The following is an 18007-nucleotide window of genomic DNA, read 5'->3' as shown; positions in this document are numbered from 1 at the left end:
CTCACATTTCTGTATTTTTACGTTTATGTCTCTTGCTGTGCGTTTTCTTGTAGTAACACATCTATTTGCCCATATTCATTTAAATTTACAGAAATAATCTGTAAATACATTTTTTCATTTTAAATTATCTTCATCATTTTCTGGGTAGATAGAGATTTTTTTTTTCTTTGTGCAAGAGTCAACAGCTCGACCACAAAGCTACACTAGATGGCAGCAGTGTATCAGGCGGCTCAATCGGGGTTGGCGACATCACATGGTACTTAATGAGTTACAAACTCCCAGAGGCAATGCGTAGAGGTTAAATAAAATTTCACGCCTTTATTCACAGGTATTACAGCAGAAGATTTCACGTTGCAAGTAGAAGGACAAAACAGAATCACTTAGGACGATCACAAGGAACGTCATCATCAAATAAATATAAAAGACAAATTATTAAACAATCTGGATGCATCATCCAGAGGACGTCTGTGTTACAGATACAACAAGCAAACAAGATATCTCAAAGAAGAGCACTTAAACTTTAAAGCACAGTTACAAATACTGCTACAAATGAGGCTATGAGTGTTTTGACAGTTTTTTTTTCTACACACAAAAACCTCTTGCAAAAGCAAACACTTCATTCAAAACTATATGAATTCTTCAAAAAAAAATATTTTTGCATCACAACTTTATGCACAAACACCAAATAAATAGCTCTTTCCACATGCCAACTGTAAGTATAAACACTATTATCCTCTAGAGTCTGACATTTTCAGTTGTAGCATGCTGTAAATATAGACAATGAACACAAATGCAATGGGGAAATAAACAAATGTGTTTATTCTCAATACGCATATACTCATAACAGTATCAGACACAATTACCTCCTCTAAAATTGGCCTCCATTGTTGTTACACACCAAAGAGCAAACGTGCATCCTATTTATAGTGTTCAAGCTTTGATTCTTGAGGGATCTAAATGGTCACAGGTGTTTTCACAGGTGCATTCTGGGAGCAGGTGAGTGTGGTATTTCAATGGCAGTGTTTAGCAAACAGCACACACAGGCTGTGAATTTATTTGCATTTATGTGTGTTTTAAAATTTCTGACTGTAAAGCAGACAATGTGCTTGTAGTTTAGCATTCAGATAGGCTGCATGAGTTAGTTGTTTAAATAATTATGCCACAAGTAGCAGTTTTTGTGTCTTGGCAATTGCAAAAAAACGTAAAGCAACATGAAAACCAACAGAGGCTGAAATAAATTACTTGTGCTTTGATTTAAAAAGCAACAAAATGATTAATGTCAGAACAGAGGTCCCCAATCTTTTTAGCCAGTGACCCTTTAAAAAGTGATTTCTACTGACCTCTCATCACCGGTTGTATATGACTCCCAGTTGAACCAAAAACTAATCTTTTTCTTTACTTTATTTTTAGAGGCCTGGAGGTAAAATCATTCAGTAATTTGATAGAAAAATTACATATTTTAGAGAAAAGTCTGAAAAAATAAACATAATTTAGTGTAGCAGATTTTTTAATATCCCTTCTTGTTAATTATCTTTTGACCTTGGGAACCACTGTTCTAGAAAATCATTAACATATTGTTCGAGACTAATCAATGAGGGTATGTATGGTGGTTGTATTACGTGGCATGCAACCTAATGTCACACCGCTTTGTAGAACAGTTTCAATGGTGATTTGGTAAAATTTGTAGTCTTTTTTTTTTTTTTTTTTAAAGCACCCCTCCTCACCGGTTGCATTACGTCTACCAGTTGTGACCAGTTCATCTAAGAGTTTTCCCTCACATTTTATGGCTAATTTTCAGATAAACTTATCCAGTATTTCACAAGAAAATAAGCAAATATTAGAAAAAAGTCTGACAAACACAATTTGATGTAGCACAGATGCATATTTTCTGCTTTCTTATTCTGTTAATCATCTTGGGACCCTTCAGATTTCTCAACCCCCATGTTTATAACCAGTTTACATGGTAATGGCTGTGCCTTTTCACAGCATAGAAGCTTAGAAGTGGAGATACAGTGGCAGCATATAATATAGTATTGAATCAATAGAATATATTCCTGTATAGGCAAAAAAGAAAAGAAAGACATTCTAACCTTTGTCCCACTTCATGTCCCAAGTGACACCATACGAAACCAAACGAGACTGTAAGGTTCCCAGTCAGCTGATCCTCTGACCCACCGCCTCACTTTCCTCCAGCTCTGCTGACTGGACTGTTTTTCTCCCAGAGGTACTGCTAAACTGCTTAGCTGACACAAATGAATGGAGTCTCTTTATAATAAAAAATAATATTTGATTATGGAAACATGACACTCAGCTCAAATAGCACTAGTGCATCGTCAACCGTGATAGGCGGCAGCTTGCTTAGTAGTTGGTTGGCTTCCCGGTCCTGTCAGAGTCCCGATGGGCCCAGCTGAAGGGGCCCCGAGGGAGGTCCTCTAACTCTTTGTACTGTATATGTACTAACTGAAAAGATGCTGAAAAGTGTTATATTCAGCTAAATACTGTACAGTGTACAGCATCACTGCAGGAGGTTGTTTGAATGTCGTAACTTCCATTGTGGTTAAAATCTGTCCTTGGAAAAAATTCATCACGCGTCGTCCTGATATTGAGCTGCAGGACAGTCTGCTCCTCAACTGTCTCAGCTTTTTTAAAAAAACTAATTTGCTTTTTAATTATATATTTTTTTCTTTGTGATTAGTATGAATTTAACTCTTGTGTTTTCTTGACAGAAATATATGAACAAATTCATGTGAAAATAAATAAATTCTTCTTATTATTATTATTCTTTATATTCCCACATTTATGTATTATTTTTTCTCTTTATATTTCCACATTTATTTATTTACTTATATATATTTTATTTATTCCTCATTATATTTCCACATTTATTTATTTACTTATATATTCTTTAATTTATTCCTCATTATATTTCCACATTTATTTATTTACGTATATATTCTTTTATTTTATTCCTCATTATATTTCCACATTTATTTATTTACTTATATATTCTTTTATTTATTCATCATTATATTTCCACATTTATTTATTTACTTATATATTCTTTTATTTATTCCTCATTATATTTCCACATTTATTTATTTACTTATATATTATTCTATTTATTCCTCATTATTTTTATTAATTATGTATAGTATACATATGACCTCAAAGCATTATTATTACACCAAATATGGAAATATTTGATGTTTTATAAGTTATATGGGCTATGCATGAACACGTATGTGTTCCTTTGATGACATTTACTGACCTAATCTATAGTTACGTTATTTTTGCTTGGACTCAATTAGACCAATATGTTTAACTCCCTGTTAGAACTTATTACGTTATGTTTTTGTACAGTGAGACTATTTCATCTACTACTACTACCACCACATCCTCAGTTTCTCCTGACCTCAAACATCAGACATCTACAGCTTTTCCTGCCAATGGACAAACCAATTCTAAAATAGTGCATGAAAATTATGCAACGCAGCAACTTGCAGTGAGATATAAATTCCAAATTGAATTAATAATTCACATGCGGGTTTGGATTTGTCAGCTTCATTCAGTCACGTTAGTAGGATGATGTTAGCCGAAAAGGGGGAAAAAAGCATGCAACACGAATAGGTGCTCCAGATAACGGACCCATTGTTGATGTTATTAGTAATACCTGTGCTTTTCCTGCTACATGACCAGTCAAATGTCTGCTGTGAAAAGGTCTAAACATTCTCCTGCTGTTTGTTTTTTTGACTTCCACACTCAAATACCACCAAGCACTTCATTGCAGTCCATGTACTCATTTCTGGCAGGCCTTTCCAACCAATTTGTCAAATGCCAGGAAAAATAAAAGAAAGCCTGAGACTGCAAGCTCCTTTCCTCGTTTCTCCCTGCTGTAGCTCCTTGACTCTCTATTCCCTGTCAACCTTTTCAAACTGCTGAGCCGCGCTTTTCTTCAGCACGGCTAATTTCTCTATTGTCGACCCTGCCACTCAAACTTTCTGCATGGCTCTACGCTCCATCTTACTGCTTGGAATATATCCATATTATTCCTTTTTTCCCCATCTCATCCTTTCATCCTGGGCGTGCTCTTTCATCGTTTCTCAAACACAAGCCTGAGGCCAACTGCAGGTCTCTGTGATGTTACAGTTTCAGATATGCCTGGCTGACATACAGTATACACTGATTCTTTAATAATTTCCTCTATTTTATGTCCTATCATTTTCATGGATAGTCATTTTCTTGCATGTCTAGGCAAAAACGAGTGTTGAAATTTTTAAAAATTTCTAGACTGTCGATGTTTATCTTGCTGTTTAATTCTGCTTTAACATATTTTTCTAGGGATGGCTATATCGGTCGGTCCACCACTTTGGTCCAGACTGAAATATCTCAACATTTATTTAATGGATTGCCATGAAACTTTGTACAGACATTCATGGTAGTCAGAGGATAAATCTTAAAGACTTTGTTGATCCCACAGCTTTCCTCTCTAGCGCCACCAGCAGGTTGACATTTTTGCTTCAGAATGAAATATCTCAACAACTATTGGACGGATTGCCATGAAATTTGTTGCAGATGTTTGAGGTCCTGAGAGGATACATTTTAAATGACTTTGGTGATTTGTCAATTTGTCCAATACTTACCCATCAGAAATTGTATCATCTATTTACATGGTAGATCACCAAAAGAAGGTATAAAGTGATGGACGGGGGTTTGCTTCCCATGTGAAACCAACAATGCATAGTTGTCTTTGTGTTCACAAGCATTAAGTTTCACTTTCACTTTTGAAACATAGTTATTTTAGGCCAAATCACAATGTTTTTTTCTTAAACCTAACTAAGTGGTTTTGTTGTCTAAACCTAAATAAGTTGTAATTTTGTTGCCTAAACCTAAATAAGTTGTAAGTTTGTTGCCTCAACCTAAAGAAGTTGTAGTTGTATTGTCTAAACCTAAATAAGTGTTAATTTTGTTGCCTAAACCTAAATAAGTTGTAAGTTTGTTGCCTCAACCTAAAGAAGTTGTAGTTGTATTGTCTAAACCTAAATAAGTGTTAATTTTGTTGCCTAAACCTGAAGAAGTTGTAGTTTTGTTGTTTAAAGCTAAATAAGTTGTAAGTTTGTTGCCTCAACCTAAAGAAATTGTAATTTTGTTGCCTAAACCTAAAGAAGCTGTTTTGTTTGTGTTCAAAACACGTTTAATTCAGTTTTACAATGTGAAAGAACGTGTTGCTTTTAAGTTTCGCTTTCACTTTTACAACGTAGTAGGCCCCTACTGACCCACAACTATGGTGCTTATAGCAAATGATAACACCTATTTAACGGCCTAATAATAGTCAAATCAGGTGGCTAATTAGTAAACGTTGGCATGCTAACAGGCAAAACTAAAATAGTGAACATGAAAAAACATTTAACCTGCTAAGCATCAGCATGTAAAGGGCTGCTAGCATGGTTGTAGACTCTTAGTCTTGTTACTCCCTCTGTGCTGCCCTTTCTTATAACTCACTGGTTGAGATAACACCAGTTACTCCTCTCTCTTGTTAAATCCTCTAAGGCAGCAGAGATAATATGCTGATGATCCTCTTTAGTCCCATCTTGTAGTACTCAAAGATCCAATATCAATTTCTTTTCATTTGGTCATTCCTCTCTGCTAGCCTGCTCCATTTTATCTAACAATTCCTCCCTTTGTCCTCTCATGTGCCCTCTTCTTCTTTTTTTTCTTCTGCTATCTCATCTATATCCTTGATTGTGTCTCTCTCCACTGGCAGCTCCAGTTTTTGCCCCACAGGTTCATTTTAAACTCTTTTCTCTTTCTCTCTTCATGGGTCGAAGCGGTAAAAGCACAAGTTGGCAATAATAAGATGCAGCCGCGCTCATCTGTTTCACTAGATAGTGTGTGTGTTACAATCTCATCACTTTTCCAATCACTGCAGTGTGCAGATTTATTACATTTCAGGATCAGGAATGTGAGACACAAAAGGTGCAGACAGCGAGTTGAGTTCAGCAAATTGCCATCTCCCCTTGAGCACATAAGGAAGGGCTGCGGCTCGTGACTGCCGATGAGCCGTATAGCGATGGAAATAACCTCCCAGCTTATCCTGTAGATAAGCAAGCAAGAGGAGGCAGTCATTTGCCAGTTAGTTAAGCTTTATAGCTGCACACAGTTAGCTTTGGAGGGAGAGGGGGGACAGAAGAGGGTGAAAAGAAGAGGAAGTAAGAATAAAGGCAAAGGAAGGAGGGAGGAGATAGATGTATTTTCAGCCTGAGAGTGCTACATCCTTAACTAAGGATATTATTATAGCAAGAAACTCCAGCTACGCTCTCTGGAGTAAGGCAGCAGCTTACAGCATGAAGGCAGTGCTACATTTGTATCTTTGCGGTCTGAGCACATTTAGTCTTAAATTCAATTCCTGGTTCAACAATGATAGAAAAGCAATGGTGTCACTGTGCCACTAATTTGTATTTCTGTGTGCTTGTTCATGTAGATCAGCATTACGCACTGAATAATAATTGTTCCGACAAGAAACAGCAACCACAGCTGAATGAGCTGAAATTTAATTTAACACGTTTTCATTCACAAGTTCCTGCAACTGAGCCATGAAAAGTGTGGATTCATTTGTTGATGTTTTTTGAACTGGAAAAAAAATCTCCTTTTTTTCCTTCATGTTCTTTTTGTGGGAACAGTTTATGATTTTGTGGCTTTGCGTGCAGATCTTTTTAAAATGCTGCGCTGAGGCAAGTTTCCATAACTGTATCAAAGCTTTCGAGTTATGCTGAGGCAAACTGAAGTGAGTGGCTGTAAAAGTGTATTGCTTGCGAAACATCAGCAAAACTGAAGGAAGTGAAGGTACACCTAAGTTCATGGCTGCAGTGTGTCAACACAAAGCATTTCACTATAGTTTCCCCTCCAACATTTTTGGAATTAAAACCACTGCAAGAGTTTTTTTTAATGGAAAATGTGGCCCAAACTTGTGAGGCATGGCTGGTTATGTTATGGTATTGTTAATGGAAAATGTTGTCCATGGAAAATATTGTAAAGTGTAAATGTAAATGCTACTTTGCAGGACAATTGTAAGTTTTCAGCACCACGGAGAGTTCCACACCACTAACTAACTAACTAAGTCATATTCATTATAAACGGTTGCTGGTATAATGTAAGATTGAAGCTTCATTCCAGATCTTGGAAATAGCACTTCTAATCACAAGGTCCAGGGTTTTTCCAGAGCTTTTAGCCATTTCTCATGGCCTTCATCAGTTCATCATCATGAATAGAATTTGCTCAAACTATAAGTAAACAACATCTCCCACATCACAGGTTTTTAGCTGTCAGGTGATTATCCCACCTGGATGAGCTACTTGAGAATCCGATAAATACGATGCGATGCGATATGATACGATACGATAGGATAGGATAGGATAGGATAGGATAGGATAGGATAGGATAGGATAGGATACAACACAATACGATAAGATACGATACAATACGACAGGACACGACAACACGACACGACAAGGCACGACACGACACGACACAACACGACACTACACATCACGGAACGATATGGCACGAAACGATACGATATGATATGATTTGATACAACACGATACGATATGATTTGATACAATATGATACGACAAGTCACAACATGACACGACACGACACGTCACGTCACGGCACGATACGATATGATTCGATACAACACGATGCGATATGATATTATACAATATGATACGACAAGTCACAACACAACACGACATGACACGATACGATACAACTTTATTGTCAGCTTACACTAAAATTAATTTTGCATCTTTCCGTTCAAGAAATCTACATACGTTTAAACATACAGTTATGCATATGACACTTTCATAGACGTACAAAACATATTCAAACCATTAAACTGATCACATTATACAGTACCTCTGGACTCATTTAGCAGCACATTGATTTTGGTTTATCAATAGTATAGACTGATGTATAAAATAATTATTCAGCCTGTTTCTGTAGCACAAGGCCATGAGGAATCATCATTCTCCATTGATTTCTAAGAAGGAAATTATTTTTGTCACCTCTTCAGGGACAAGTCAGAGAGCAGAACCTAAAGTACAATTTCTCCATTTCCAAAGTAACATGTCATATCATAAGATATATATATTCCCTCAGCTGTAGAAATAGGACGCTTCCCTCCCCGACATGCACCAAACCAAAAGTAATTGTGGGCAGTAGTTTAAACTGACTGTGGGTCATTTGGCCTGTGTCCTCCACTCGTTTCTCCTGTCAGTAGCTGTTTTCTGCACGATGATGTGTCTGTAAGGCTATCTGCAGCACTCATTAAAAATAAATGAAAGTCTATTGTCCCCATAATCCCTGTGGGGCCGGAGAGTGAGTCAGCAAATGGCAGTGCCAACCCCTTTTGGCATGTCCAACACAAACCCCAATGTCATCCTGGCCACCTGCCCATCCTCTCTGCCTACCCCTCTATCTCTCCGTCTCTCTCTATGCTGCTGATAATCCGTCTTTTTTCCAACATCTCTCTCAGGAAAAATATCACTGTATTACTCCTGTAGACACTTACAGGGATGTACTGTGAGTGTGCTGCTCCATCTTGGGTTCATAGAGACTTTATTGTTCTTATGATGTTCCTTAAGAGTCTATTACATTACTCCTAAGAGGATTTTAGCTCTGCTGTAACACTTAATGTGTAATATCTTAAAACGTAGTACTATTATGGTAAATTGATTTAAATGACACATTAATGTCCTGCGATCTTTCCTGCACCAGAATCATGTCTGAGAGTCACATCCTCTGTTAGATGTCAGTGTTACAATATGTTAATGTAATGTTAGCCCATCAACTATAATACTAACTGTGACGATTGTACTAAAACTATTATTAACTATAACTACGTTGTTATTTTAAATCATGGCTTAAGACTTTTCCGTTTGAAACCACCTTTTATAAAATCAAATTCAAACTATTCATTAATATTTTGCACTGCACTGTAACTGTGCTGTTATTTGTGTTCTCCTGTTTTATCAGTTTTATTTTCTTCTTTATCTTTTATTTTGTTTTACTCTTTTAAATCCTATTTTAAATGTGTCTTTTTTATTGTCTTGAGTTTCTTTAATATCTTGTCTTAATGCATTTTATGTCTTATGTAAAGCACTTTTAATTGCCGTGTTGTTGAAAGGTGCAATATAAAGCAGCCAGTGGTTTGCATTAATGTCACTACAATATGGAAACTATTAGATTCTATTGTATCATCCGAAATGAGAGACAGAGAGAGAAAGAGGTTGTAATTGTGAATGTCAATGGTCACTTAAATATGGCCTTGTTCAGTACGAATATACTGTATGCCATTGTTCTATCATGGGCACACACACGCACGCACACACACACACACACACACACACACACACAGAAACACACTGTATAATGCATTAATTCCATAACCTTGACCCTAATGAGACCCTGATCCTAATCCCTAAAGCAGTTATGACCAAACCAAACATCCTGCCAAAAGGACTGAATTTCAAACAGGTTCTCACAAGGAGAGAAAAACAGCAACGCGTGTGTTCATTGGCATGTAGCCGTCTTAGTTTCGGCTCATAGCTTTTACCAAAACTATGACAAGCAGCCACACACATCTTCAGACTCCGACAGTCTGTGAACAGACGCCACTTGGCACAGATCTGCCTCTGGAGCTAAATATAGCTGTCACGTGAATCTGGCTTTCTGTCTCATTGTGTCAAAATCTGCAAAATCTTTATCTGCAATGAAAAAAATATATATATTTATATCTATATATCTATATACATATAGATATATAGATATATATATAGATATATTTCCCTCTGAAATGAGTGACACAAAATGGACAGACTCAGTACAGTGAAAATTTGTAGTTACTACTTTCCACCTGTTCATGATATTCATACTGGTACTGTCTGCTTTTTGTTAAGTAGCAAGCAGTTTGTTAGGTTACCTGACTGTTTTTTAGCCATGCTAGCGGCATGGGGTGGCCGTGTCGGGCCACCACATTGGTCCAGACTGAAATATCTCAACATCTGCAACATTGTGTTCAGACATTCATGTTTCCCAGAGGATTAATCTTAATTACTTTGGTGACCTTTGACCTTTCCTCTAGCACTCTCATGGGGTTTGTTTTGAGTGAATTGTCTCACTAATTGGTACAAACATTCATATTGGCCCTCAGGATGAATTGTAATAACTTTAACCTCCTGACTTTTCATTGCCAGCACCACCATCGGGTCAAATCTCTCAACCAAATACTTGCTAAGCAAATATCAGTGCTTATTTGCTAATATTGGCATACTAACAGGCTGAACTGAGATGGTGAACATAGTAGCTGCAACATTAAACCTGCTTAACATCAGCATGTTAACTTTGTCACTGTGACGTTAGCATTTAGCTCAAAGCACCATTGTGCATAAGATACAACCTCACAGAGCCAATAGAACGGCTGCAAACTCTTAGTCTTGTTAAAAGTGCAGTGTGTAGGATCTAGCGAAATCTAGCGGTGAGGTTGCAGATTGCAACCAACTGAAACTTCTCCAGAGTGCCAAGCGTGTAGGAGAACTATGGTGGACGACGTGAAAACGCGTATGATCCTATCTATAGTTTGGTTTGTCCGTTCTGGGCTAAACACGGCGGCCGGCTCTGTGAAGAGGATCTCCCCGTCTCATTCTAAGATAATGAAAACACAAAGATTCTTATTTTCAGGTGATTATACGCTAAAGAAAACATACTTATTATATTCCATTTCTGCCAATAGATCCTCCTAAATGCTACATACTGTTTCTTTAAGCTACATCTCCAGAGTGTTCTGCTGTAAATGAAAGACTAAACCCAAGGCACAGCTTCCCCCTGACACAGTAACCTAAATTTTGTTGGGAAAAAGCTTCATTATGATGCTATTTAGTGTTACATGCATTACTATAACGTAAAGCAGCAATTTAAAGCCTCTCCAGATAGAAACTCGACTAATGTGTCCCATATATATTTAATGTACATTATAAATACTTCACCACATAAGGGAAAGTGTTTCTTGTATACCACATGTTCTCTTGGTTAACCATATTATATCCATCTTTGACTGCTCACTGAGCGTGTAATGATCCATGTTATTTAGTGTGCGAGGCAGCATGTAATATGCTTTCTTATCATAATCAGGTCAGAATCATTTTGATATAATCAGGTTAAGGTCAGACAATTTAATTTCTCATTGTTATTAAGTTATAATCATTTTATTTTCTTATAATGAGGTTAACGTCTGGGTTGTGCCCGCTTCACCTGCCACTGCTTCTCGCTGTTTGCTTCTGCCTCATAACACAAACAAACACACACACACGACTGAATCTTTTGATTTATCTCGCAGTCAGATACCAGCATCTGTTGTTCAAATGTAACACTCACACCTTGTCTTCCATTCCTGTGTAGTCGCAGCATTTTGTAGGATTTAACTGCAGGAACATGTGTTGTTCCTTGTGTTCTTGCAATGTATTCTTGTATATAAATATTACATTACATGCTACTTGTAGTAAGATCTGATGTTGCTTTCTCTGATGTTGTTTAGCAGAAAAAACAAAACAATAGATTTTAATGAAATCAGGATTTCACACCTCAAGACTTTTCTCTGTTTGGTCTCTTTCTTCACTCTTGTTTCTCTTACACCAAACTCTCTCCTCACATCTTATTTTTCTGACACCCTGCACAAGCAGTTCTTTTGTGATAGCTCACACCTTTATATATTTCATAATTCACAGCTAACCTGGTGGAATACATCAGCTGTACATCGGTGAGTTTTTGCACATTGTCATCGTATCCTGACACAGTGTAAAATATCTCTTTTTTATGACAAAAATAGAGACACATGAATGTCTAAATTTTAAAAAAGCAACATAGATCCACCACACAAACGCAGGGAAAAAGTGGGCCATGTATTCCACGAGGAGCGCGCTCACCGTGAAAAAACTCTTCAAAGTGATAAATAAAAAAACAAGGCTGTTTCGCACATGAGCAAACGTTTGCTTGTTACATCATGAAAGAGATTTGTCTCCTATCAGGAATTAACGTTTGACCCAGATACAGCTGGGATCTGTGCATGTTCATTACATCAAAGAGTTTAAATTAAGCTTTCTCATTTAAATAGAAAAGGATCTTTAAAATAGCACACTATTTTTTCACCTAGTGGGCTCACAGCTTCGAGCAAGGCTGAGTGACTTGGAGCTTTTTTGTCGTGAGACAGCAAGGATACATTTTTTTTCTCCTTTTTTCTTGCATATTCAGATTCTCACTAATCTTTAAATTCATGTTGCCCTTGAAACCTACTGAGCCACAATATCTAACATTGTTATTTCCATCACTAACATTGTGCAAAGACAAAAAGAGGAACATTATGCCAGCATGTCAGTTTTTCTTTCAGAGGACGACACCCATGGATGGATTACTGAATGGGCCTACTCGGCACAGGCCCAGGGGCCTTCACCTACCAATGTTACTCAAAGAGACATGTACCAACCAGGAAGAGACTCAAAATAACCACAAAGAAACATAAAACCGCTAAAGGGAGACGAAAAGCAACTGCTAAGGCACACAAAATGATGACAAAGATTCACAAAATTACCACAATGGGATGCAAAATGACCACATAAAGACAGAAAACGATCACAAAGACACACAAAACGACCACAAAGAGATGCAAAATTACCACAAAGAGACACAAAATTACCACAATGGGATGCAAAATGATCACAAAAAGATACAAAACGACCACAAAGACACACAAAACGACCACAAAGAGATGCAAAATGACCACAAAAAAACACAAAACGACCACAAAGACGTACAAAAATGACCACAAAGAGACACAAAACGACCACAAAGAGTCGCAAAATGACCACAAAGAGACACAAAAAGGCCACAAAGAGATGCAAAATGACCACAAAGAGATGTAAGACAACAACAAAAAGAGTATAAACAACTATAAAGTCTGTGTCTTGCTGCTATGTAGGAGAGGTGGTGGGGCCTTTCTACATGTCTTTGCCCAGGGGCCCATTGTCTCATAATCTGCCCATGACGACAGCACTTGACTGGCTTTGTTCACATTTCCATCATAAACCAGCTACAACTACAGGATCGTGTAGAGATTTGTCAAGATTCCAGCCATGAAGTTCATATCATGATGGCTCTGACAGCTCTGAGGCTCAGTCAGGAGGCATGAGATTTGCATCCTAACTAAACCCTGCTGCACACCACAAGATAAAACGTGGCGACTGTCCGCAGCGACATACCCAGTGTTGCACAGACCAGCTTACTCTCTCCAAGATCTTGAAAATCAGTTGTTGTGGGCAATTCAGGATTATAATCACAATCTGAATCGTGCAGAGTGTTTCAGACTTTAGTGACAGAAAAATGTGGGTGCTGAGAGCGTCGGGCACACATGGCCAAGAGTGAAAGAAATCTATTGGAATAGTTGCTAAATCACACACTTAGTTTGATCTTTAAAAGAGCTCTGCATTGATTTAGCATTGCACTTCTGTAACATTCTCAGACTCACTTGCGTATATTAGATTATTCTGTGTAGTAAGGCCTGAGGACGCACCAAGATTGTGGGTGCATTAAAGAGGACCTATTATGCAACCGTAACAAACTGTTCGGACTCCAGCTATGCTCTTACTAGCTTTGTTTGAGGGCATGCCAAACTAGCTGCTAGGCAGGTATTATGCAAATGTGTGAGTTGGTGACATCACCACGTTACGGAAGAAAAGGAAGGACTTAATGCCAAGTCAAGTATAGAAAAAAACATCCATCTATCCATCCATCCTCGATGGCCACTAATAAAATGTTTGACTTGTTCTATGAGCCAAAGCTACTGCCATTACTGTATTTTTTTTTTTTTCAGTCTCAGCAAAAGGAAATAAGCTCATTATGAATGACCATTACTTATTCACTATGATAACCTTTATTCCCACTGTTATTACCTTTAAATGTACCTCTAAATAGCCTTCTCTATTACTATAAAGATTATGTTTTTCCTTCCGAGACCAATACTATATTGAGTTTGACAAGGTCAGCAGCTGCCTTCAGCATTTATTACAACTTAATGTTACCCAGATGACTTCTGTGGTGTAATTTTGTCTAATAAAATCTGTTGGCACCACGCAGGGAAGCTCCCTGAGCCCTGGGTTAGATGTGTGCAAACTTCATTTACTTTCCTGCACTTCCTTTTGAAGTTGGGGTTAAGATGATAGAGAGATAATGTGTGCATTAGCAAGGTCATTTCCCAGTATTACGTTCTAATTATGGCTGAGATGTTCCTTTCAGCGGAGTGTCTGTGCATATAATGAAGAAGAATAAAGCATTTGGATGCTGCAGAATGAGAACAGCCCACCAAAGTTACTCTAGGGATATGTTTGATTTGTTTCATATAATAGTTTAATGTTGGAACATGCAGTATCTGTACACACATCATCCATGTATGTGCAGTTGCAGCATAGATTTCACAAAACACCACAAAGATGTCACCAGTACTTTCTCTGCGGAGAACGATCTGTGTTGAATTGTGGCCAAGCAGCACCACATGGGAACCTGTCATACTCCAGATAAACCACGAACCAAGCGGAGCCGAACCAAAGCAAAAAAAACTAAAATCTCTGGCCACACTGTGCTGAGAAACAGCTGACGTCAGCTGTCTCACCAGACCGCCTGCTGCGATATGGCTCCTTTTTATGCTGGAAATAGATGAGAAACAAAGTTGGCATGGATGAATAATGATAACGAGCAAAAAAGGGGGAGAGTGACGGATTTAACAAATGTGAGAGGAGAAGGAGAGATATATAGGGGAAAGCGTAGAGAGAATATAGTTATGCTAATTTGAATGGATGGGGAGATTAAATGGAGTCACATCAGGTCATGTGCCTTGCAGAGACAGGACCCTAATCCCCCCTCGCTTGCTCCACACAGCTCAACTTTATGCACATACAGTACAAAAATGTATTGAAGATGGTGTGCAGTGAATTGTGCAACATATACTTTAGGTGACAGATGTGTAAATGCAGTAAGACACCTGATTTTTCTTTTGAAAATGTGTTCAAAATGAAACATTCTTTGGAGAACTGCCCTTCAAATACAGTTAGTCAAATGTACAGGATGTTCGAGTATGTGTGTGTGTGTAAAAGCGACAGAGAGAGAGAGAGAGAGAGAGTGAGTGGATGGTAGTGTATCGTAACTAGAGCGAAAAAAAAGTTCCCCCGAGCAGTTAATAAAAGATGATGCTGCAAAATGGATACCAGCTAGAGCTCCGACATGACAAGAGAGAAAAGTAAATGACTGTTTTTTCTTCTATTTATCTGTCTTCTATGTGTTTTGCCGTGAAAGATTGATGTTTTCCAGGGGGCCGACAGTTATGAAACTTGCAAACATAATACACAAATGGCCATTGGGCATTGAGAGCCATTAAAGCCCCCCACAGATAATCAGTGAGTAAGGTCACACCCTCATCAGTTCAGTTACTAGCTCCATCTCTGACACACGCAATTACACTGAGAAGCCCTTGAGAAGTCCTTACCAGCCTTTTCATGCATTTCTGATAAAATAATATGGCCTTTCATTTGCATAATTTGCCACTGCACCACAACACAATATTGTTCCAGTGATGGAGAATGGCAGGGGCTTGTCAACCTGCTCAAGGCCAGCTATGATTGTTTCAGACAACTGCCACTAGAAAAAAAAAACTGGGACATAGTGTACAGACTATACGCTGCCTCTGAGAGAATAGATAGATAGATAGATAGATAGATAGATAGATAGATAGATGCAGTGTTTTCCCCATGCTCAAAGACAAACTGGTTAGTTTGAGAATATTATCTAAATATTAATGATATCCAGCCAGCGCCAAAGGCAGACTTTTAATGGCCACTTACTTATCCAGCTTGTGTTATGGGTTATTATCATGCCACAATTGTCCTGTTAAATTCACATGTGCTTGGTGCGAGAAGCAGAACAAATCAGTAGTCGGGTACCATTTCTTTGTTCTAAGTTGTTTCTATATTTAGCTCAGAGCGGTGGAATTCACTTTACTGTACACAGGCTGGTTAATGCAACACCTAAAACTGAGCTTGTCATTTTCTAGATTAATTAAAAAATACTCTGGTGCGTTTGAAACCACGCAGTTTTACATGCAGGGAAGGCTGATAAATAGTCACACAGAGAGTACACAGAGGAGCAGGCAGAGAGGAGCTGTCCTTGGTGCTGAATCAGCCACCAGTGCTTGGCCTACTACTGGTGCTCTCTGCAGACTGTTGTGTCTGTCTGGTCGCGTGTGGCTCTCAATCATTGTGTTACACACCATTTACACACCAACATTGTAAGCTTGTAATGTTTTACAGTGTGCTTTTATGCACTTTTAGATTAATTCAGCATAAGCATGGAAGCTAAAAAGGAGCAGTAGGAGCTTTTTCCTATTTGAGTGTTTGATTTACTGTTCTATTCATACTAGATTTAGGTAGTATTTTCTTTTGTTAGTTATTTGTTTTCTAAGAATTAGGTAGAAATGTTACCTCAGTTTTATGTAGGTAAGCAGGTACAGGACCAGCATGCACCTGTGAGAGTCTATGGCTATGTTCCATAATTTTCTTTTTACTTTTAGTATACGTACTGCAGCTGCCCTTACGAAGTACATACTTTTGTTTGCATACACTTGGGACATACTACTTCATCATAACATTGCCCCTTGAACTTTGACCCTTTTGCTTCGCTGTACAGGGGATTGTGGCCAGAATAACATGCTGGCTTGCATACTGCAAAATGTGACCAGATGTAGTAGGACATCCTGGTATTTTTGGGCATTTGACATACTACGTATTGGGACATACTAAATCTATTTTGGGCATATGAGTATAGGAACGCACAGTATGTCTTCCTTTATTAGAGCAAGAGAGGCAGCAGGAGCCATGAGTTCTTTGTCATATCACTTGCTTGTCAGTGATGAATAAACCTAAAGAAAACAACAAGATTTATGTAAGATAAGATAAGATATTCCTTTATTAGTGCCGCAGTGAACAGACTGAGACCATGCTGCCACACCAGCAAATTGTTTGCACAAATCCGTTTGTTTGAGACCTTGCTTCCAAACCAGTAAATTGTTCACAATGATTTTGATAATTTGTTTTAGACGACGTATGGTTTATATTTTGAGTTACTTTAACATATTCTCTATCTTAATTTAATGTGTGTATTCTTGATAGATCCTGGTACTGTTTTGGAGCGGTGTAATATAGGCCACTTACCTGTGAGCTAAAGTCAGATTGAGTAAGTTAGGTTTTGTTTGTTATAATTAGGTTCCGGATGGAGAATGTTAAAGTCTTTCACCTTTAAGAAGCCGATGCATTAATAACATAAGATGACTACATACCTCGTATTTTTTATTACTAATTGTGGTAAGCATGGTAATATATTGATTTCATTTGTTTATTGTGCAGAAAAATCTATATATATCTATATATTCATCCCTATCCATCCTTCAACCTCCACCCATTATCCTCTCTGAATAAATGGTTAACTGGCTCTGGGATCCGGGTGTTTAATGTGCATCCCAGCTAGAGGTTCAATGGTCCAGCATTATTACTCTCACACAAGGCAACAATGATCTAATTTAGGCCTAGATTATTAAGTTTTTTTTCAGTGGGTGTTTTTGCTTTCATACAATTCATTCATTAGTAGCCTTTTGATTATGGACAATGGGAATGTGAATCCTGTTATTATATACTAGGAAGTAAAGATGTAAACAACAGTGTTTATGTGTCACAAAAAGTTAAATAACTGGCAGAATTCAATCTTCAACTTGTAAACGCCCACTTTTCTTACGCATCATCACCTCTGAGCCAAACAGAACCAAGCTCCACTTCGTCCCTCTATCGAGACGTCTGGACCAATCAGAACGAGCCGAACGCTTCGTCACGGCGAAATCAAAGTTGTTGTAAGAGCGCGTGTG

This window comes from Sebastes umbrosus, chromosome 20 (genome assembly GCF_015220745.1).
Source record: "Sebastes umbrosus isolate fSebUmb1 chromosome 20, fSebUmb1.pri, whole genome shotgun sequence".
Taxonomy (NCBI): domain Eukaryota; kingdom Metazoa; phylum Chordata; class Actinopteri; order Perciformes; family Sebastidae; genus Sebastes; species Sebastes umbrosus.
The sequence above is the reverse complement of the archived record's forward strand: the minus strand, read 5'-3'. Positions refer to the sequence as shown.